Source organism: Eriocheir sinensis, chromosome 23 (assembly GCF_024679095.1).
Source record: "Eriocheir sinensis breed Jianghai 21 chromosome 23, ASM2467909v1, whole genome shotgun sequence".
Taxonomy (NCBI): domain Eukaryota; kingdom Metazoa; phylum Arthropoda; class Malacostraca; order Decapoda; family Varunidae; genus Eriocheir; species Eriocheir sinensis.
This window is the reverse complement of record NC_066531.1, coordinates 13209423-13233689: the sequence shown is the minus strand read 5'-3', so window position 1 is coordinate 13233689 and position 24267 is coordinate 13209423. Positions and strand designations below refer to the sequence as shown.

The 24267-nt window shown below is 44.4% G+C and overlaps 1 protein-coding gene across 4 annotated transcripts in view; it reads left to right on the top strand.

Annotated features, from left to right (window-relative positions):
• Window positions 1-24267, top strand: part of LOC127002488 (demethylmenaquinone methyltransferase-like) — a 266522-nt gene that overhangs the window by 38004 nt on the left and 204251 nt on the right. The window lies entirely within an intron of this gene.

Here is a 24267-nt window from a genome sequence, read left to right as displayed (position 1 = left end):
TAGATTTGGCCCGATTCCGGGCTGAAATTTAAAAGCCATAGTTAGCGGGAGTTCGAATGCTCTGGAACTTTTTGTGAGCTGCCTCTCTATCTTTAATAGCACGAGAACAAGCACGATTAAACCAAGGATTTTTAGTATGAGGAGTAAAAAAAGAACGTGGAGAACGTCTGAGATGCGCTGGGCACACACAGAGGGGTCTCTCTCCTGGAGGCAGTAATCATTCCACGGGAAATCGGAAAAGTACATCCTCAGGTTGTAACGGTGTAACGCTTGGTTGCGGGGACTTGGGACGTGAAGGGAAACTCTTGCTGTCTTAGAAGAAATATATTCTTAACCTAAGATACAGCGTAGCGTGGGTGAGAGAGACGATACGCTAGGTGTGTCGTGCGAGCTCTCTCGAAGGAGTGACGAGTTACAGAGTGGAAAATAATGAAGTTACAATTGGTCACGTATGTCAAGGTGACCTCTAAGCTTGATGAAATGTTTTGTATACAAACTGAGATGGTAAACACTGACAGCTGACATTCCTACAAGGTGGCGTGATCTATCTGTCGTGGATTTTTTCCATTGATATTGCATGCCTAATCCGTGGTGATAATAATAATAATAATAATACATTGATATACTACAATTACTATAACACTGCTCGGTCACCTACCACTGATCGCGACCTCGCGACACCCCCCAAAAAATCTAATTAGTAGTGGACCCGATATAGTGTGAACATGTTGAGCAGACTGCTTATGGCACAAGTATATGAAAACAATGGCTAAGCAGGAATACTCGTGTAGTAATGACATAAATAATGAGAGGTAACACCAGCGGGTGCGACATAAATCAGAGAAATAATCTCTAAATGGAGAAACATAAAGACACAAGTATCTGTAGTTAACAAGTGGCATAGTGACAGAACATGAAATGCTCATCCAGCTTCCAAAAAATAAGAAGAAGAACAACAAAAGGTGGGAACATAGTACAATGTTAAGGTACAGGAGCAGGAGAAATGATACATTTCTTGCCTTTGTCTTGCGTGAGAAAAAAAAAAAACTACCTAGCCAGTGGCTTCCCTGCATTCTGTCGCCTTGTCTGAACAACCAAATAATCGTGCAGGACAGAGTTCCTCCTAATAAGGTAGCACATGACGACGAGACTGACGAACATCAGAAACACTGGCACAAAAATTCCAGGGTACAAGTAGGTGAGGTGCAAGTATTCAGGCAGCGTTTCCTTCAGGGTTTCTGCAAACTCTGTTTCGTTTGCGAGAGATAATGAATTCACTTGCATAGCATCTTCTAGAGTCCGGGTTGGTGGGTAGTCTTCAGGACAGCATGTGAGTATATCTTAGGCCCCTCGGCGGTGACTGAAGAATCCCAGGTGGTTAGCGGCGGATTCCAACCCTCATCATCATCAAACCTGCGAATGCGGGGCCGGCACGCTAGCCACTCCGCCACCACCTCAGAAACATGGAAACATGGAAATGCAGGCAACATAAAGCCTATTGGCTCATTACGAGGTTGCCGGCTTTGGTGATTTAATCTGCTCGACAGCCACTTGGGGCCTGGGGAGCAGATGAAAGCACCTCGATATTGAGGAGCAGATGAAAGCACCTCAATATTCAGTTTACTCCCGACGCAGCGAAGTGAAGGTCGATTCTATATTTGAAGGAGTTGATAGTATTCGCATTTACTACTTCTGAAGGAAGATTGTTCCAGTGACGGATGACTCGGTTTGAAAAGAAACTCCTTCCGATGGAAAAGACTCCGATGGTTTGGACATCTGAAGAGAGCAGGGGAGGATACAGTGCTGGGAGTTGTGGAGAGATTAGCAAGACAGGGTATCTAGTGCAGCTAGATGTGGCTAAAAGATGTGGAGTAGAGAACCTGGAAACAGTGCTCAGAAGGGAGACTCCTATAGTTCGGACATGTGAAAAGCAGGGGAGGATACAGTGCTGGGAGTTTTGAAGAGATTGAAAGTAAAAGGAAGGAGACCAGTTGGTAGACCTAGGAAAAGGTGGAGAAGGTGTATACAGGAAGACTTGGCAGTGATGGGATTGGATGAGCATCAGGCAGAAGACAGAGCAGAATAGAGGAGACCAATAAAGCGTCCAACCGCTCAGAAAGAGTGAAAACGGACGTTAAACGAAATTATGATGATGATGATGATATCTCATAATAGAAGAAGAAAAGAACGGAACTAAGAACATTAAGTGACCTTGGATACGTTCAGTTCACTCCCGACGCAGTAAAGTTACTGTCAGTGGAAATGGAGTTGATCGTTTCCGCACTGACTACTTCTGCGGGGAGGCTGTTCCAGTGGCGGACGACTCTGTTCGAGGAAGGAAGTATGGAGGAGGGAGGGATGGGGGCGAGAGTTTTTATTCTTTTCGTTAATCTTATTCTCTCGTTCCATCTCATCCTTCCACATGCTACCTGCCACATATACTTCACTACTCTGTTACTTAACTTTACTTTATGATCATTTCACTTTACTTTCAGATTAAATAAGTTAACTTCCTCTGCATTGCGCCACGTAGGGCTACAGCAGACGCTTTTAAAATTAGGAACAGCAGACGCTTTTAAAATTAGGAACAGCAATCGCTTTTAAGATTAGGAACAGCAGACGCATTATACATTAGGAACAGCTGACACATTATAAATTAGGAACAGCAGACACATTTAAAATTAGGAAGAGTAATCACTTAAATTAACTTGAGAAACAAACAAAGATTAACATGATCCTGAGGGGAATTAAACACCCGTTTATTATATATATACATGTCTGTACATCATCAAGACCCCAAGACCCAGAACAGACATTCCTTTTATCCCAATTGGAGATGATAGCAAGGTCTGAGGTTAAGCATTCTGCAGCCTCAGTCTTATAAACTAAAATAGATTTTTACGACAATTTCAATAATATGATTAATACTGACAAATGTGTCCTATGCGTAGACTATCATATAACATCGTAGACGCTATGAAACCAGGTTGCCAGACCTCGATAATTCACACCTCAGTCTCGGGTGCCGCGACGAAAGCCAAGGCTGCAACACAGAGACGGCCTTGGCACAGCACAACTATAACTCTTCCTCCTCATCTCTCTCCTTTCCCTTCCCTCCTCTTCCTCCTCACTCAGGCTTAGTGATGCGGAAGACGAAGACGAGACCCTCCTTGTCACATAAATAGTTTGGGACGGTGCGCCGCTCCACCTGAAGGAATTATGACCATCATTTCAAATACATGACCTTCTCCCGCTGGCCAGCTCCTGACCATCTCCTTATACCAGTGTCGTGACAGGCGCCCATACAGTGAACAGCCCCGCCAGACAGAAACCTTGATTAGAGTAAACGTTTTCTTGTACCAACGTTGCCAGATAGTTGTACTCAGTCTCTTATATTTACCAACTTCCGACCCCAAAACCGTCTCCTGGGGCTCAATAACTAAATTCATTTATATATTTTCTTACTTCCCACCCGGACGAATTCGTCCGGTAATTTATAACAGGACTCTATGGGCAATACACTGCATATATGATCTTGTTTCCCAAGCCGACGAATTCGTCTGGTATTTGTGCATCCCGCCACACGTGACTCCGCCCACTTTCTATTGTTTACAGCTCAGTATGCGCCTGACAATTGAGGGAGGTGGACGTGCCTGATTTTGCTGCAGGCGCTCTCATTTATGACCACATGGATGAAATATCAAGTAAGTTTTGCATATAGAAAAAATCAGAGAAGTTGTTGAATAGTTATACTTAGGTGTAGTATGTATAAAATCAGAGTTAGATAAAGTTTGTAGCTTATACAATATTATTAGTTTAGCAGACGAGTTCGTCCAGTTGGGAACATCACGTTCCGTTTTCTATTATACCTACTCGATAAAGAAAATGTACATATATTTATAATCTATTGTTGATACATATTATATTGTAGGCTATTGTTATGTACTATATCATTGTCATTTATAGAGCCTAGAGTTTATTATTATTATTATTATTATTATTATTATTATTATTATTATTATTATTATTATTATTTTATTATTATTATCTATTTATTTATTTATTTATATTGTTGTATTATTATCGTTGGTTTCTATTTCAGATATCCCGTCGACTGCATTTTATGGCAGACAGATTGACAGGCTACGTGCAAGAGATCAAGAATATGCGCAAGAAATCAACCTAGAAAATGAAGAAAGTAATGTGGAACCTGAAGAAGAGGAGGTAGATGACCCTGTCATGCCCACAAATCTACTCACTGGTAAGTTGAGAATCTTTCTTGGTTGAATCATGACCTGCAATATCTATATATATATATATATATATATATATATATATATATATATATATATATATATATATATATAACTTCCTTTCTTATCTTTTTTTCTAGATACAGCACAAACTGAAGATATTCATGCTGAAAGGGCTACCTTTGATGCAGAAGCATACCTGCCACTCTCAGAAGATGATACTGTTGTTTTGGAGGTTGCAGAAGCTACAGTGGACAATGAATTTCTAGTTCAGTTCTAGTCAAGGAATTGAAAATGTTATTTTTTTACTATATCAGTATTTGATGCAAAATGACATCAAAACTGCTTTATATGTACATTGTAACCACTGTTTAACAAAAATAAACACTTAATCAAGTCAAAGACGACTTTACCTTGAATGTAGAAATACTTGTTTTCTTTTATTAAGAAATTACCCATTATTCACTGTGCCCATATGGACGAATTAGTCCTCTAATTCTGTATCATTTAATATATGTAATATGATGAAAAATTCAAAATGATTAGATATTATTGATGAAAACAAATGCAAAGAACAGCAACATTATTTTTTTCTCAAAAAAAGGAAAACTTGGGAAGTATAGGGTTAAAATAGTTAATTCCTGATGTTTCTTGGCAATAGTTAGGTGTCAAAAAACGGTAAATACTATGCTCTGAGTACGATAATCTGGCAACGGTGCTCCCTACCTTCTTCCACTTCCCGTCCGCCTCCAGCTGGTCCATGTAAGGCTCCAGCTTGTCCTTGTAGGAAGGCACGGTCTGTAGGTGCTCATGGCGCATCACGATGATCACGAAGCCTCCTGGAGTACCGGAGAGGAGGAAATAAGTTAATCATTGGGGCATACGCTAGGGGGCGCGTCGTCTTGCCCACCTTAGGAAGACCGCCTCAAGGTTTATTCCATGCAAATCTGAAGTCTCTATGTAGGCTCTTTCCCATCCTAAACGGCGCCTAAGTTCGCCTGTTTGAAAAGCCTCTAGTAAAAGTTGCTGGTATTACCATGAACTGTTTAGCGATCCTATAGTAGGAGTAGGTAGGAAGACCCCTACCGAACGGGCGTGACCTACTCCCGGTGAAGATATATGAGAAGCGAGGAGGATGCTGAAGCCCTTCAAAGACCCATCCCATGTCCTTACTAACCGTTTCCCTTATGTCTCATCAACACCAGAGAGCAGTTCAGCATGCTCTCTAAAGACAGTTCCTCTCTCTTTCTACACCACACTACATTCACACAACACACACACCTTTTCCCAAAATTCAAAATTATAAATGGCGAAAAATAACAATGGGGGGGGGGGACCATAATTTCCCCCAGGGAGAACTCCCCTTCTGGCTGCCGACTTGAGAGGTGTCCTGATAACTCTTCGAACCTCCTCCTTATCAATTTTTTGCAACATTCGCGGTCTTCGTTTTAATTTTCATTCTGTGGAACACCATCTCTCCTCCTCTAAACCTCACCTTCTCTTCCTCACCGAAACACAGGTTTCTGAGGCTGCTGACAGCAACCTCTACTTTGTTCCCTCCTACTATCTCTATCCTAAATTTCAATCCAAAGGTGGATGCTGCGCCTACGTGCGCAACGACATCACTTGCTCTCGTGCCCACGACCTTGACTCTTCTGAATTTTCCACCATCTGGCTAAGACTTCATTTTCATTCTATTACTAAATATATCTGTGCTGTTTATCTATCACCTAACTCTATAAATATGTAAAATTCTTTGAATATTTGAATTCTAAAGTGGAGCACATCTTGACTCACTCTCCCTTCGCTGAAATCTCCATCATGGGAGATTTCAATGTTCACCACCAGCTTTGGCTTTCATCCTCTTTCACACACCAGCCTGGTGAACAAGCCTACAACTTTGCTCTCCTCAACGACCTAGAGCAGTTGGTTCAGCACCCTACACGTATTCCCGACCGTCTTGGAGAGAGGCCCAACATTCTAGACCTCTTCCTTACCTCTAATCATTTTACTTACTGTCAAACTGTTCTCTCCGTTGGGCTCCTCCGATCATAACCTTATTTCTGTTTCCTGTCCTATCGTTCCTGTACATCCTCTGGACCCACCGAAGAGGCGATGCTTCTGCCATTTTGCTTCAGCTCGGTGGGACGATCTGAGGATGTACTTTTCCGATTTCCCGTGGAATGATTACTGCTTCCAGGAGAGAGACCCCTCTGTGTGTGCCCAGTGCATCTCAGAGGTGATTGTCTCTGGAATGGAGGCACACATTCCACGTTCTTTCTCTACTCCTCATGCTAAAAAGCCTTGGTTGAATCATGCTTGTTCTCGTGCTGTTAAAGATAGAGAGGCATCTCACAACGCTAACTATGACCTTTACATGTCAGCCCGGAATCGTGCCATATATAGTATCCGACTTACCAAAACTTCTTTTATCAATATAAAATGTCAACACCTTGCTTCTTCTAATTCTTCCCGTGACTTCTGGCATCTAGCCAAAAATATCTCCTTCAATTTCACTTCTTCCTCTTTCCCTTCTCTCCTTAACCCTGACGGCAGCACTGCCGTCTCATCTGTCTCTAAGGCTGAACTCTTCGTTCAAACTTTCTGTAAAAACTCAACCCTGGACGATTTTGGGCATATTCCTCCTACTCATCCCCCCTCTGACTCCTTTATGCCCGTTATTAAGATTCTTCCAAATGATGTTTTTATGCTCTCTCTGGCTTCAACTCTCAGAAGGCTTATGGACCTGATGGAGTGCCTCCTATTGTCCTTAAAAACTATTCTTCCGTGCTGAGACCCTGCCTGGTCAAACTCTTTCGTCTTTGCCTATCAACATCTTGCTGGAAGTATGCCTTTGTACAGCCTGTGCCTAAGTAGGGTGACCGTTCCAATCCATAAAACTACCGCCCTATAGCTTTACTTTCCTGTCTATCTAAAGCTTTTGAATCAATCCTTAACCGGAAGATTCAAAAGCACCTTTCCACTTCTAACCTTCTATCTGATCGCCAGTATGGGTTCCACAATGGGCGTTCTACTGGCGATCTTCTTGCTCTCTGAACTGACTCTTGGTCATCCTCTCTTAGCCATATCGAAAGCCTACGATAGAGTCTGACACAAGTCTTTGCTTACTAAACTACCCTCTTTTGGATTATATCCTCTCTCTGTTCCTTTATTTTCAGTTTCCTTTCCGGCAGTTGTATCTCCGCGGTGGTAGACGGTCACTGTTCTTCCCTAAACCTATCAACAGTGGTGTTCCACAGGGCTCTGTCCTATCACCCACTCTCTTCTTGTTATTCATCAATTATCTTCTTTCAATAACAAACTGTCCTGTCCACTCATACGCCGACGACTCCACTCTGCATTATTCAACTTCTTTCAATAGAAGGCCATCCCAACAGGAAGTACACGACTCCAGACTGGAGTCTATCATTTCCGATTGTGGTAAAAGAAACCTTGTGTCCTTCAATGCCTCAAAAACTCAATTTCTCCACCTATCAACTCGACACAATCTTCCAAACACCTATCCCCTAGCCCTCAACAACACTCAGCTGGCACCGTCTACAACACTAAAGATCCACGGTCTAGTCTTACCTCAACAGCTCAACTGGAAACTTCAGATCTCCACTCACGCTAATTCAGCTTCCTCGAGGTTGGGCGTTCTGTATCGTCTCCTCCAGTTCTTCTCCCGGCACAGTTGCTATCCCTATACAGGGGCCTTGTCCGCCCTCGTATGGAGTATGCATCTCACGTGTCTCATCACCTCTCCTCTCCAACTTATAGTTTTCTACATCTTAAATTCAGTCGAGATGTTGACTATTTTTATCTTCTATCGCTATATTCAAGATGACTGCACTTCTAACTTGCCTCCCACCCTCACGCGGCCACCTGCACACGACTTTCTACACATGCTCATCCCATACTGTCCAAACCCTTATGCAATATTTAACCAGCATCTTCACTCTTCATCCCTCACGCTGGTAAACTCTGGAACAATCTTCCTTCATCGGTATTTCCTCCGGCCTACGACTTGAACTCTTTCAAGAGGAGAGTATCAGGACACCTCTCCTCCCGAAATTGACCCTCTTTCGGCCACCTCTTTTGATTTTTTTTATCAGGAGCAGCAAGTAGCGGGCTTTTTTTATATTATTGTTTCCTTTTTGGCGCCATTGAGCTGTCTCCTTTGTTGTAAAACATTATCACGCTCACGCACGCACGCACGCACGCACGCTCGCTCACCGTTCTTTGCGACGCGCACCAAGTCGTCGAGGCCACTGAGTGGGATATGACCTTCGCCCATACCACCCGAGGTGACCACCAGGTCGTATGTGTCTGAGAGAGAGAGAGAGAGAGAGAGAGAGAGAGAGAGAGAGAGAGAGAGAGAGAGAGAGAGAGATATATAACAAAAAAAAATATATAAATCTATATATATGAAAAAACAACAACAATAATTCCACTCACACAGCTCTCCTGGACAGAGTGGAGTCTAAGGGTCTTCGTCTCATCAGCTCTCCTCCTCTTACTGACAACCTTCTACCTCTTAAATTCCGCCCCTATGTTGCCTCTTTTTCTATCTTCTATCGATATATTCATGATGACTGCTCTTCTGAACATGCTTACTGCAGCCTCCTCCTCCCGCGGCCCCGCTGCACACGACTTTCTACTCATGCTCATCCCTATACTATCCAAAACCCTTATGCAAGAGGTAAACTCTGGAACAACCTTCCTTCGTCTGTATTTCCTCCTGCCTATGACTTGACTTATTTCAAGAAGAGTGTATCAAGACACCTCTCCACTCGAAATTGACCTCTCTTTTGGCTACTCTTTACTTTAATCTTTTATGGGAGCGGCGAGTAGCGGACTTTTTTTTTTTGTACTCTTGTTGAACTTGAGCCGTGTCCTTTGATGTAAAAAAACAAATCACTAATACCTTTGGGCACGGTGGAGTGTCCGCTGCCGATAAACTCCAGGAAGTCGTTGGTATAGATGCCAGTCTCCCGTTGCTTCATCATGCCCTCCGACGGGTCCACAGCGTCTATGTGCCTGTGGGAGTGGCTGTAGTTGTAGTAGTAGCAGTATTAGAAGTAGAAGTTATAGCATTAGTAGTAGTTGTTGGGAATCAGTAAATTTACCCTACCCAACAGTTAGGTCACTCGCAAAGTGAATAACACACCCGTCAGACAATCCCAAAGAAACAAGTGCTTACCAGCTATTAGGTGGTGAAGGTATCCAACAAGCACCTCCAGACAGCCGAACAAATAATAATCCTACCGGATCCGTGTAGTAAAAATCTATCTGTCTCAAATAACTGCTGGGGGCACTTAGCTGAGAAGCGGGTTTCAAAAGATACTGTTGTCTCTGAAGTCTCGTTGCCGGGTGTAGTATCCCTCGAGTCAGGTAACAGAAGGCACACTGCGTCCGAGTTAATGGGTGGGCTGCGGTGCCTTGGTCTTTACTTTGTGAAGGCCGGTGGTGGAGTGAGAGAAAACCAACCACGTGGGTCTGAAGCGATATTTTGAATTTATCTCGCCAGATGGCGTGGCTTTCCTCTCTGTTTCCATCGGTTAAATTAAATAATCCTTGCTCTTTAATTGTAATTCAGCAAGAACAATTAGTTATTATTTCATGAAAGGAAACACTTCACTATTGTTATTCCTTTCATGGTAAATATGGTTAGTCTTCAGGCAGTGAATAAGTTGATTCTGTTTCGGTTTGGGAACCGATGATCGAAGTAATTAAGTACCTTCCGAGGCTAATTTGAGCTCAGACGATACTCATAGTTGGCTTGAACTGTCGGCCCGATCTGCGAGAGCAGTACCTCTCCCGGTGTTGTGATGTACATGAGAATGTTTCCCTTTCCCTAATGCTGGGAGAAAAGGCGCTCACCCCTGGACATGACGTCATAGGGTATCTGCAGGAGATGGGCATCATCCATCTCTTGTAGGGTCTCTTCATAGAAAGTTATTTGTATTTCACTAATGCATTTTTAATAAACATTTTATTATATTTTAAACTAGTGCTATATCTGAATGGACCATTTCAAAACTATCTTCCTAATAACTTTTATCACCCTTAGATTATTTTAATTATTTGCCTTCCATTTTATTACATCGGTGCCATATGACCAAGATGTTGCGGCGCCATTAAAGAAACTCTAAATCAATCAATCAATCAATCCCTCTAATCCCAAGCCATAAATAGATAACGTACAGACTAACAGTGAGACAAAACGTCATGCGCAGGTCATCGCTAGATCTGTAAACAATGGGGGTTTCCCCGGGCCAAGCCACAGGGCTCCATTTTAAGTTAGAGTCGATGGACTATAGTAATGCCGCTCCTACCCGCTCCCAGTTCCCACCCAGCGGCCCTGCCTCTACACAAGCTGCTGTAATTTCCAACACATCGTCTTCATCTCTTGGCGTTGGACTCGTGTTGAGGCTGAGGCACTGGCAGGCAGAAGGCAGTGGACTGGAGGATATTTAAGTATGGTGACCGGACATCCCCCTGTCTGCGGCCCTGCGGCACCCACCTGAAGCCTTCCCGGTGGAGTTCGCGGCCCACGCAGCCTGTCCCGGCGGCCACGTCCAGCACCCTGGCCTTGGCTCGCCGCCCGGGGTACCCAACGCAGCGCCTCCTCCAGCGTGATGGCGGGGCCACGGTACCCGCCTTTCCAGATCATCTAAGGGACGGGGAAGCGGTGATTACAGGTGCGTACCCCAGGGGCCGCATCACTTCACTCCCGGACCTCACGGAGTAGTCGCCGGTATAACGCAAAATCATTCCAGCGATACCCCATGATTCTGCGTAGGCACTTGGTACTGAAGGCATCTCTCTCTCTCTCTCTCGCGCGCACCACGACCTGGTCTGAAGAACTCCTGGAGAAGTACCGTAGGCTCATCCAGCAGTATAAGTCTAAATCCCCTAACATTTTGATTTCAGAGTTCTACCACGGACTTGGGCGGAGGGCGACTTTTTTCAGTAAGGCCTTCAGCCTAAACAACCGCTCATAGACTCTTTGTAGGGAGCTTGACGTGGAGTTCTTAAACGCATGGGACAATTTCTATGGACAAAGTGAGCTCTTCCACAGGGACGGATTGCACCTTTCTCCCATCGGGGCAGCCAGATTCGAAGGCTCTCAACGACGCAGTACGTGTCATCCGAGCAAAAACGAGTCTCATCCACTTCACCCCACCCCGCCCGTGTAAATAGACGCCGTGCATCGCAACAAACCCGTAACCGTGATCCCGCAAGTACCACCACCTCTATTACCAAGCCTCTAGATAACTTAAAAATCCTTAGTTTCAATGCACGTAGCCTAAGGAACAAATTTGATGAACTGAGATGTCTTGCTCTAACAGAAAATTTTGACATAATTATAACCGAAACATTTCTCGACACCACCACGCTTGATGTAAGTGCCGAATACCACATAGATGGCTACAGACTCTTCAACAAAGATCGTGTAAACCGTAGAGGCGGTGGCGTCGCCCTTTATGTCAAAAGCTATTTGCAACCCACTAACAAAATACCGGGGAACAGTAACGTTGCACATTTGTGCGTGCGAGTAAACATTGCAAAAGTCAATTTAAATATATATGTCACCTACAGACCTCCTGGGCAATCACTCGATGACGACCTTGAAATGTACAGCGTCTTAAGGCAGTCACTTAATAACAACGACTCACTGATATTAGGAGACTTTAACCTCCCCCATATCGACTGGGCGACACTGTCAGGTACAGAAGGCGAGTCACATAGAATGATCGAATTTCTAGAAGAAAATTATCTAAGCCAAATGGTTTCTGAGCCAACTCGACAAAATAATATACTCGACCTTGTTATAACGACCCTCGGTGTTTAGTACTAACAGTCTTCCTCTCGCTCCCACCAACACCAGTACTATTGTAAATCTCGAGCATGCATTGCCTAATTTTGAAATAACAACCGATGAAGTCCTTAAAGCTCTCCATTCACTTAAAACAAATAAAAGTCCAGGACCCGACAAAGTATATCCTATACTGCTTAAAGAAACAAAGAGCGAAATACTCTCCTCACTACCGTATTCAATATGTCCTTGCGACAAGGCATCGTCCTTCGGATTGGAAAAAGGCTAACGTGACACCGATTTTAAGAATGGAGACAAAAAAATACCAGGTAACTACCGACCCATTAGTCTAACTTCAATTGTAGGTAAGCTACTCGAGAGCATAATTAGAGACATATTTTGTGAGTTACCTCGAAAGCCACTCATTAATTGGGGATTCACAACATGGCTTCCGTAACAAAAGATCCTGCCTGTCAAACCTACTGACCTTTTATAACGGTCTCTTCTCAATTTATGACGTAACCAAATCAGTGGACGTAGTCTATCTTGATTTCCAGAAAGCGTTTGATAAAGTCCCACATCATAAATTACTTTATAAATTAAAGCAAATAGGCATTGACGGTCAAGTAAAAAAATGGATCGCGAATTGGTTGAGCAACAGACAACAAAGAGTTGTGATTGACGGATTTAACTCAGAGTGGGCGCCGGTCACTAGTGGCGTCCCTCAGGGCTCGGTTCTTGGCCCAGTGCTCTTCATTATTTACATCAACGACGTGGATGTTGGACTCAATAATCGCATTGGTAAATTTGCAGACGACACAAAGATTGGTAACTCGGTTCTTACTGACGAAGACAGGCAAAGCCTCCAAGAGGATTTGCACAAAATTTCAGCTTGGTCTGATAAATGGGAGATGCCCTTTAACGTAGACAAGTGCCAGGTCCTTCAAGTTGGAACAAAAAATAAGAAGCTCGATTACGAAATACACGGCGTTAAACTCACAAGCGTTCAGTGCGTTAAGGACCTGGGGATTAAAATCGCGTCAAACCTCAAATTATCACATCAATGCATCGATGCAGCAAATAAAGCGAACAGAATGTTGGGCTTCATTAAAAGAAACTTTTTATTCAAGAATAAAGATGTAATACTTCCGCTCTACATCAGACCCCACTTGGAATATGCGGTACAGTTTTGGTCTCCCCACCATGCAAAGGACATTGCTAAACTAGGTGTTCAGCGTCGAGCAACAAAAATGATCCCTTCCTTGCGCAACAAATCTTACGAAGAAAGGCTTTCCACCCTTAACATGTTCTCTCTTGAGAAACGTCGCCTCCGAGGAAAACTGATCGAATGTTTTAAAATACTTAATGGTTTCACGAATGTAGACAGAACAAAATTGTTTATGATCGATGCCACTTTGCGAACGAGGAACAATGGCACAAAACTCAAATGTAGACAAGTAAATTCAGACTGCACCAAATTTTTCTTCACCAACGTTGTAGTGCGAGAATGGAATAAGCTCCCACCATCAGTGGTCCAGTGTAACACGATTGACTCTTTAAAAACAAGCTCGACCGTCACTTCCTTGAACTTAATATTAACTAGAGAAGAAAAGCAACGTTTTGGAGCCATCTGATTAATGTAAAATCACTTAGGTTTAAGGACAGACCACCTAGTCTGGACCATGGGGTCTGTGTGGTCTGATTCTCTATGTAAATCTCTCTCTCTCTCTCTCTCTCTCTCTCTCTCTCTCTCTCTCTCTCTCTCTCTCTCTCTCTCTCTCTCTCTCTCTCTCTCACCATCTCCTCGTAGTTCTCGGACCACTCGTCGTAGCCGGCCGCCATCTCCTCCGGCGTGACCCCCGACCTGTGGACGTTCTCGTTCGCCCTCATTGCCACGTCGCCCCGACTGCCGCCCTCAGACATTATCCTGCAGCAGGGAAGAGACGGGAGAATCACAGGCAGGGCATGACTACAGTACATTACAATTCCTTTATACATCCTTTATATATTTACGAAGGTAGGTACGGTTTTCTAGCCCTGCGCCGCACTCCTCGCTGATTTGACGGCTGGCTCTCAAGCTCCGCCCACCTCCATGACAGGAGTGGCCCTCTCTCTCTCTCTCTCTCTCTCTCTCTCTCTCTCTCTCTCTCTGGAATGGAATAGACTACTAATCCATTTCAGAGCCTATGACATACTGTTTTTCGCAGATATCTTTCAAACGAAGACTTGGATCAGCATGGTGCTTTGGCACACATTATTTCACACACTCCACTAATTTTTGACACTATTGTGCATTGTCAAATGCGCCTAATTATGGCGTTTACTCTTGACTGTGAAGTCAAAAACCTGCCTGAGCTACTACGCATTCGAACAGGCGAATCGTGACGTAGTAGTGACGTCTATCCACCCACTGCCTTCACACCAGGATACACCTACTCCACCGCCCTTCCCTTCCCTCCTACCCTTCTCCTTATCCCCTACCTCTTTCCTCCATGCCTCCGTTACTCTCTCAGTTCCCCCTCCCTCTCTCTCACTCTCTCTCTCTCTCTCTCTTGCGGCTACACAGTATATGAATCCATGCACAAGTATGAGGAATTAATGGCAGAGAAATAAAAATTATATGCCGAGTGTAGTTGGATTGTTTATGCAAACAATCGTAATCGATGCTCTTGCTTGTTTCACTGTTACACCGTATTTGGTGAGCGAAGAAGGTAACATGGTAAGTAACGGGCATGCGGCCGATAGACTGCTGATACCCACATCCTGTGGAGGAAGGAGTATTTCATCGCTGTGAACCATGGCCAGCTTGCAGCGATGTTCCCGTGGGTGCAAAGGAGCCATCGTACAACGACTCTTTCAAGTCTTTAATCAAGAGAATATTGAAAATAAATTGAGGATAAGTTTGAATAGGTAAGTAATGAATCAAAATTTGTATTCCGTAGTTACAAATAAAAGTCACTATATTTTACAGTTACCCATGACAATAAAAGTGAACATTCACAGACTGTGTGGAATATCATTTTGATTGTTGTCCTGGTTAAAGAAATGGTTAAACATGAAAATTTCGAACATGCTATCTAATATTATTTCCTTTCCCAACAGGCCTTATGATCGTGTTGCAGAGGTCATGGGAATGACCGCAAATGCAGTGCGCTTGCTGGTTCAACGGAGCACACGTTCTCGGCCAGATACTGCACAGCGCGGGACAGCTACTCCCCCTGTGACACCGCCACACTCACCGCCGCCCCCTGCCACACCACTTGTTTTTGACAGTTTTACTTCTGGTGCCATTCGCCGCCATATACATGCCAAGTTTGCAGCAAAAGAAACGTTTACTATTGGCACCCTGACTGAAAGCTTGAAGACGGCATGTATTATCCCAAGTGAAACCTCAGAAACTACGATGTGGCGAGTGCTGCACAACATGGGATTCCGCTACAGAACATCACAGCGGAAAGTGTACCTAAGGAAGGAGTCGCTAGATGTCGTGTGCCGCCGTGTTGAGGCTCTCCGAGCACTTCAGCGACATCGGAGGGAGGGAAGAGAAGTAGTTTACGTGGATGAGACATGGTTCACCACTCGCATGCAGCACAATAAGGAGTGGGTAGACACATCCCAGCCTGCCACTAATGCTACCTACAGTCGTCAGGTGCCACCTGGAGAAGGGGAGCGATTTGTAGTGGTAGCAGGTGGTACAGTCGACGGTTTTGTAAGCGAGTCATTTTTGTGCTTCCCTGCAAAAAACAAAACCGGTGACTACCACGGGGAAATGAACAGCACCCTCTTCCTTCGCTGGCTTACGTCGCAGCTGCTACCGGCCCTGGAAGAACCATCAGTATTGGTTTTGGACAACGCGCCCTACCACAGCCAGTCGACAGAGGAGAGTCGGTGTCCCACCACCGCCACCAACAAAGCAGAGTTGATGGACTGGCTAGCGATCCGCAGAATTCACTTCCCGCAACACGCCACGCGTCCCGAGCTTCTTCAGCTCTGCAGGAGACACCGACCGGAGCCACAGTACACAGTTGATAATGTCATTCGTAACTGGGGACATGAGGTCGTCCGACTACCACCTGCACATCCCGAGCTTAACGCCATCGAACAGGTGTGGGGCGCCATGAAGCGGTATGTGCGCTCCACCTTGCAGCGATTCACCCGGGCAGATCTACAGGTGAGGGTACAAGAAGCCAAGCTGTGCGCAACAAAGGAGGTGTGGGCAGGAGCAGTACGACGAGCCAGAGCCTTCGAGGACGAGTACTGGTCCTCTGACAACATACGTGAAGGTGTAGATCCCGTCGTCATCAACATCGACAGTGATGATGAAGGTGACATGTTTGTCGATAGTGATGAATATTAAAGTAAAATATGTGGTCAGTTATTTATATTATTAATCCACCCAATATATATACTTGGTGTCTATTTATGTCTGCAATGACTTTTTAACATATCTACATGAACCCATATCGTATGGTAGTCTTTTTCTAACATTAGAATAAATGATTCATATATTTATCACTTTAATTTCGTTTTAACATTTTCTCTGCAATGAATTCCCGCTTCAATTTCACCCATATTCCTTTCCGTCTCTTAAACGATTTCCTATACATTATCAAGCGTCAGCTACATCCTTCACACCATCATACGTTCAACGTAACCTACGAGATGGAGGGTAAAAAAACTCGTACAACTTTCAATGGTTATATAATTGCCGAATAAACCTCATACAACAATACTCATTAAGCAACAGCAAGTTGCGCTGGACCAGGAATCAAGGTCGTGTGGAGAGAACACCCGCCCATACTTAAGAATTTAACCCATACTTAAGAGTTATCCGCCATTATAGACAAGTCATAATGAGCCCATACCTTCACATCTCAGAGAGAGAGAGAGAGAGAGAGAGAGAGAGAGAGAGAGAGAGAGAGAGAGAGAGAGAGAGGAGGGGGGGGAACTGAGAGAGTAACGGAGGCATGGAGGAGAAAGAGGTAGGGGGATAAGGAGAAGGGTAGGAGGGAAGGGAAGGGAGCGGTGGGAGTAGGGGTATCCAGGAGTGAAGGCAGTGGGTGGATAGACGTCACTACTACGTCACGATTCGCCTGTTCGAATGCGTAGTAGCTCAGGCAGGTTTTTGACTTCACAGTCAAGAGTAAACGCCATAATTAGGCGCATTTGACAATGCACAATAGTGTCAAAAATTAGCGGAGTGTGTGAAATAATGTGTGCCAAAGCACCATGCTGATCCAAGTCTTCGTTTGAAAGATATCTGCGAAAAACAGTATGTCATAGGCTCTGAAATGGATAGTAAGCAATCACATAGTTAGTGCATCGACGATAGCTTGGTTTAAGAGTAGACTGGATAGCTACATGGACGAGGATGGCAGGTGATAGTGAGGTGTGGGTGCAGTAAGGCTCTCCGGCTTACTGCACGGCCAGATGAAGTTGCTCTCTCTCTCTCTCTCTCTCTCTCTCTCTCTCTCTCTCTCTCTCTCTCTCTCTCTCTCACGCACACACACACACACACACACACCCAGGCTTCACGGTCTGACAGGGCGACGGTTCGAGCCCGCTCAGGCCGGATTCTTTCCGTTGACTAGGAGTGGTTACTATCCCCCCTTGAGCAAAGGGGATGGGGTGTGTGGTGTGTAAGGTCCTGGCAGTACCCATAGATCGACGATAAAGAGCACTTGCTCATGTTGGAAGGGTACCTGCTGCTGGCGATTACGAGTCCAACTCGTGATCAGGTCGTGGTGAATTACACACACACACACACACACACACACACACACACACACACACACACACACACACTTTACACGTGGCAATTCCTGGCCGGCAATACAGCCGCGACGATCTAGCGGCTAGACCGTCTGGGTGCTCTCGGGAGAAAGTACCTTCACACGTGGGAGGACCCGCCGGGAGCATCAAGACGTAAACTGCTAGTAAATGCAAGGGCATGAATTCACCCCAGACACCCCAAAAGGCTACTACCTTATCTTAAAACCACAATGAGTTTGGTCCATCAGCCTAATATTGTAGAAATACTTTTGTAAACGAGTTTTATCATAAGTAGTATTGATTGATTGACTGATTGCTTATTGTTGCATTTAACAACAAAGGAGAAGGGAGGAACATGCCATCCCAACTCCCAGGCATTACATAGTGTGATTATATAATACACGAAAATAACCGTTCCTTATACCTCCTTCGATATCTCGCAAAGAGATAAACATTTCCGGCAATGTTGCTGCCACTCCATCAAAAGTTGTTTTGCGCAGACTCTGCTTCTTGTAGAGCTTATCTTGTGGGTCCCACAAGTGTCGATGCTGTCTCACTTCCTCTAGCAATGCCACCTCGGCCTCCCGGCTCCAAATATTGTTATCTGCATCTGTCATTTCTTGTTTTATTGGCGCCGACATGTTGTTTACCTGGCCGCCAGTCGGCAATACAAGACGGACACGCTCAGCTGCAGAGAACTTGCCGCGAGAAGAGCTCCCAGACCCAGACCAAAAATGCTGCCGCGCCTGTATTGCCAGCTGCGAATTGCCAGGTGTAAAGCCGCCTTTAGAGGTGAGGTTCGTGATTTAAATGAGAAGAGATCGCAAGAAGAGACGAGTGAACGCCAATTAAAGAATAGAGAAAAAAATCGATAAACTGAAAATGGATGAAACCACATATGAGGACCCAGCAAAGATGGCAGAGGTGATGAATAACAGCTTCCATAGAATGTTCACAAAAGAAGAATTTGTACAACCCCCGGGCCAAGAAAAAGGAAAGGTTATGCAAGAGATTCAGTTAACGGTGCAGGAGGTCAAAGAAAGTTTGAACAAATTGGATGTAAGAAAGGCGACGGGGCCGGATGGAGTATCAGGGTGGATCTTGAAAGAATGTAGTGATCAACTTGCAGAGAACCTGCACTCCATAATGAGTGCCTCTCTGAGTGAAGAAAAGGTACCACAAGATTGGAAGAGAGCAAACATAGTACGGTACCGATTTTTAAGGGAGAGAGAGAGAGAGAGAGAGAGAGAGAGAGAGAGAGAGAGAGAGAGAGAGAGAGAGTGTGTGTGTGCACACGTTTACACGTGAATGCTGATGAAGGAGCGGAACATCAAAGTCTCGACTCTTGATAATACGCCTCGTCTTCTCTCTGGTGTTATTATTTTGTAGTGGTTTAACATGTGTTACATACACATGCTACATTTATTTCCACCTCTTAATTATGGATAAAGCCTCCCTTACACTTCCTGAATAGCAGTGAACCTCTCCGCTACTCACAGCCGAACACGACGAACATCGTTTATTCACAACAACACTTGAGTAGCACTACTGCGACGTTGCCGGTTGGAGGGAAGGCTTACCACAGGAACAGGAAGATGAACTCGTTTCCGCAAATGTACCAGGAACATCAACAGCTCTCTCCTCCTGAATTTTGCAAAATCCAGAAAGTTGAGAATTGCGGGTTCCTGGTACCAGAGACCAGAGCTGCACCGCTGGACTTGATATAGCGATGCCGGAGGTGTAGCTAAGGAGATCGACCACATTCTCGTAAATACTCGTTGGAGGATCCTTCAGAACTGCAGGGTTTACCGGAGTGCTGCGTTCTTTGCAACTGACCATAGGCTTGTTGTTGCAACACTCAAGCTTCATGTTAGGTCAAAAAGAATCTCGAGATGCAACACTACTGTGTTCCATCTCGAGAGGCTGAAGGACCTGGCATGTGCTCAGGAGTATGCAGTGACGGTCTCAAATCGGTTCGATGTGCTCAGCACCCTGGAAGACCCTGTAGAACTGTGGAATACCTTCAAACGTAAGACTCTGCAAGATGCCGAGGAGTGCACTGAGAGCGCCTGAGATCTAGGAGTGCCTTTGCCTCGGTGGAGACGTTGGATAATATTGAGGAGAGTCGCGCTGCCAGACTTGCTGGGAAGCGGGACCAATACAGGGCTCTGTCGCGTAGGACTAGAGCTCTCCTGAGGAGAGACAAGGAGAGGTATGTCAGGAGTCTCGCTGAGGAAGTCGAGGGCCATTTAAATCGAATGACCCCCGACCTGCTTATCGAGCCGTGAAGATGCTCCGCTCCAAGTCTCCCTCTTATTAGGTGAGCACTATCCGAACAGCTGACGGCTGCCTCGTGTCTTACGTGAATGGGCAGAGGGCACGTTGGGCTGAGAACTTTGAGCAGCTGTACATGGTGGACTCTCCACGTCGGCAGCTTCCAGTTGCTGGGTTACAAGTGGTGGATGCTGACCCACCCATTGACGAAAGTTCATCCTCTCTGGTTGAGGTCAAAGAGGCTGTGGTTAAGTGGAGGGTGGGAAGGCACTTGGCATGCTGTCCGGATCTTCAATCAACCTTAACTTCAGCAACTTCGGTCAAGAGGAGCACCGGGAGGCATCATGGGCCAAGCAAGTCATACATCACGCCAGCCACCATAAATAAAATTAGCTTGCGCCACTAACAGGCTGGGGCCGTCTATAACGCCCCTCAAAAACCCTACCGGCGGTACAGACAGCACAAAAAACTGTAGCAAATCTGAGGTATTCCAGTGGAAAACAAGTTCGCGGTCCTCACCTGTGTTTCTGGAGTGACGGGAGGAAATGTTGTGGGCAGCCCGGCGTGGCGATAAATCTCATCAATGTATTTTAGTCTATCCGATCCTGATCTGCGCATGCGCAGAACCCAATGTTTACTATCACAGAGTGTTGATATTAGTTTGTTCAGGCAAGATGGCGGCAATACAGCATGCTAGTTTTTATGAGAGAATGGCCAAATTCCAGGATGACATTCAAGGGTTATCACATTTATCACATTTACCGACATACAAGGGGTATAGGTTATCACATTTATTACATTTACCGACATACAAGGGGTATAGGTTATTACATTTATTACATTTACCGACATACAAGGGGTATAGGTTATCACATTTATCACATTTACCGACGTACAGGGGGTGCAGGTTATCTCACCAATCACATTTACGGACGTACAAGGGGTGCAGGTTATCTCACTTATCACATTTACCGACACAGGGGAAGGTGGGGCAAAACGGCACCCTTAAGGTTTCACTCCAGATTTTGCATCAATTTTGTAGTATATTCAGAGATAGCTGGTGTTTTTGCAATCTTTATTCAGCTGGTGTTTTTGCAATCTTTATTCATCATTAAACAAAATAAACTCTCTTTGGAAGAACTACTTTGGATCCTTTACTCATGAATTAAAAAAATAAAATAGCCACAAGTGGACCATTTTGTACAACGGTCGGGGCAAAACGGACCTCACTTATGGGGCAAAATGGACCTCATATGGAAATGCTTGGTAACATGCCAAACATACGTTTTGACAGATAATCACATTAGAAAGATTACTTAACAAAACTAAAATAATATAGTTCTTATTCCATTAGAAAACAATTGCTCTTAGGCTCAGTAGCATGAACAACAATGAATTCCAAATGAAAAGTGATATTACCTTCCTGAACATCAAGTACTTATTCCATTACAAAAATAAATGATCTGTGGCTCAATAGCATGAACACCAATGAACTCTCATGAAACTACTCACAAGTTAAAGTGAAATTACCTTTCTGAACATAAAAGTTCTTAATGCATTACAAAAATAATTGTTATTTTGCTCAATAGCATGAACAACATGAACTCACAAACGAAAAGTGACATTACCTTCCTGAACATAAAATTAATATTCATATAAAAGAAACAGAGAACACTTTGTCCTTATCTTTGTTCACTGAAGGTGTGAGTTAGTTAGCAGCAAAAAATAATTATTATTGTTAAGTGGGCCGTTTTGCCCCAAGGGCAATGGAAATGTTAACAACAATCTCAGCGGAACAATGGCGGTGCAGAAAAATGTTTCAGTAGTCAGACTCATGCACAGAGTAATACCAAAGAATCATGCAATAACACATGCAATTATGAGTCACAGTACTCCTATAAACACGATTTTATCAGACTCTTACCAATAGATCAGCTGGTGATAAAATATTCTGGGATTTTTCACACACAAACAAACGACGGCGTCCAAACTTGCCCCGATGTTGCAGCTGACTAATGAGCCGAGGAGTAAGTCCATATCATTATCAATAGCTGGCAGAAGCTAAAAACACAGAAAACGGGGTGGTCCATATTACCCACCTATGCCATTTTGCCCCACCTCCCCCTACAAGTGGTGCAGGTTATCTTATTTATCACATTTACCGACATAAAAGGGGTGCATTCGTTCCTGCCTTCAATAATGGACACTGCCTTCATCTTACCTACATCGTATAAGGCTGAAACAGTATCACAGCCTGTTATAGCATGTAGGAACAAGAGATTGGTTTTAAGGTTGGGACTGAAGGCCTGTTGAATAGCATGTATGCTGTAAACTGATGGATCACGTTCAAACATCATGAAAATGTTCATATCTCTAGTTGCCTGGGCAGTGAGCATCACCAGCAAATCAGTATCCTTCCCAACAACTACAACTGGTCGTTCATGGTCACCAGCTGCTGCAGTCAGTGATGTGGCTACAACGAGATGATCTGCATCTGCAGTGCTCTGCTAACAGTTCACACCATTAGACTTAATTTTTCATGAGTATACCAATCAACCGCTGCTTGTTCTTACTGTTTGCCAGGAATGACGTTTGGGAGGTGGTAGGCACCATGTCCACCTCAAATATAATACCTGCAGATGCATTCTGGACTGCTCTCCTGTGTTGTTCTAGTGTTTTTGTTGATATGGTGCAATCGTATCCATCAAATATGATTGCTGAGCCCTTCCATAATAATTAAGAACATGTGTCACATAGGTGTCACACCTTTCCATATGTAGCGTCACATGACCAAGTTACACTGTGTAAGAGGTGGCCACCATCAATAATGAATTGTAAGTTCTCGGGAATCTGTAACTGGCCATTCACCTTTGACTTCAGCATAATGGCAAGGACACTTTTGGTGTTTTTGCGCATCATCCCATGATGAAAAAGGGAGGGAGGGTGGGTCCCAAATTCATAAAAAAGGAAATCCAGCATTTCATTATGATGCTTCATAATACATGTCACCCGCATGAAAAGAACGGCTGCGTTGACTTCCACACTCTGTCCTCTTATAGAAACTTGAGATCTAGCGCTGCTGATTGACAAAACCCTGTCTTTTCGCTTCATTTTCTGATCAGCATAGTTGTGTCCTGTCATTGCTTCTGCTCCAGCTTTCCCCACTGTGTAGGATTCATCAGCATTTGGTGCAGTATTAGCAACTTTACCAGTAGAAATACAGACAAGAGATTCATACCCTTGATATGAGAACGGGGAATGTGTAGAAAGCCAATTAATGAAAGTTTCACAATCCTGACTGTCACGTGCTGTTCTGGATGGACGTAAATCAGCATGTTGGTCTGATGTGCTGTTATGAACACCACAGAAGTTTTCCAGTGCATTGCAGATAGGAACACATTTTGGAGTTACAAAGACCCATTTGGTCACAGTGCTATCAGTTATTCCCTACCACGAGCCAGTTCACCAGATGTCTTCAATAATCTCATGAGTTCTTGCTCAATTATTTGGTCTGTAAAATTCCCATTCCAAAATGTATCACTTCTCCGTATTGTGAAGTAACCATGCTTGGGAAATTTAGAAATTCAGTTTCACCCATGATTTCAGGTAGCCTCTTCATTGAGTCAAGATACAAACGTGATGATTTAGCATAAGCAGTATGGCCTGCTGCATGGAATATCGGGATCATTTACTCACAGCATGAAGATGCAAATGCCAGTCTTCTGTGCGCTCTGCTCTGATAAAGAGCATAATTACTTGCACCTGCTTTAAATACTGGATCCATAACTTGCCTGTACGACTTTGTCTAGCAGCATCTGCCATGAGATCATGTAAAATGTGAGTCAGCTGCTGAACTACCTCTTCATTCATAATGCTACTCATGTCACACTCCCTGGCAAGGAGCATTATTTGAACAGAGCAAAACTGACTGATATCCATCCCAATCAGACAACCTGGTGTCTGTAGTAAGATCCTCACAAGAGCAGCTGCTGTGAGTAAATGGGCACGAAGAGCTCTTGCATATGCATGCCCTGTCGCCATATGATTGACTGTGTTTGGCGCATAGACTGTCTGCCACAGACTCTCCAAACCACTACCGCCCATTGTGTAGCCAATAGATCCCATGAATGACATCAGAAGGTGAAA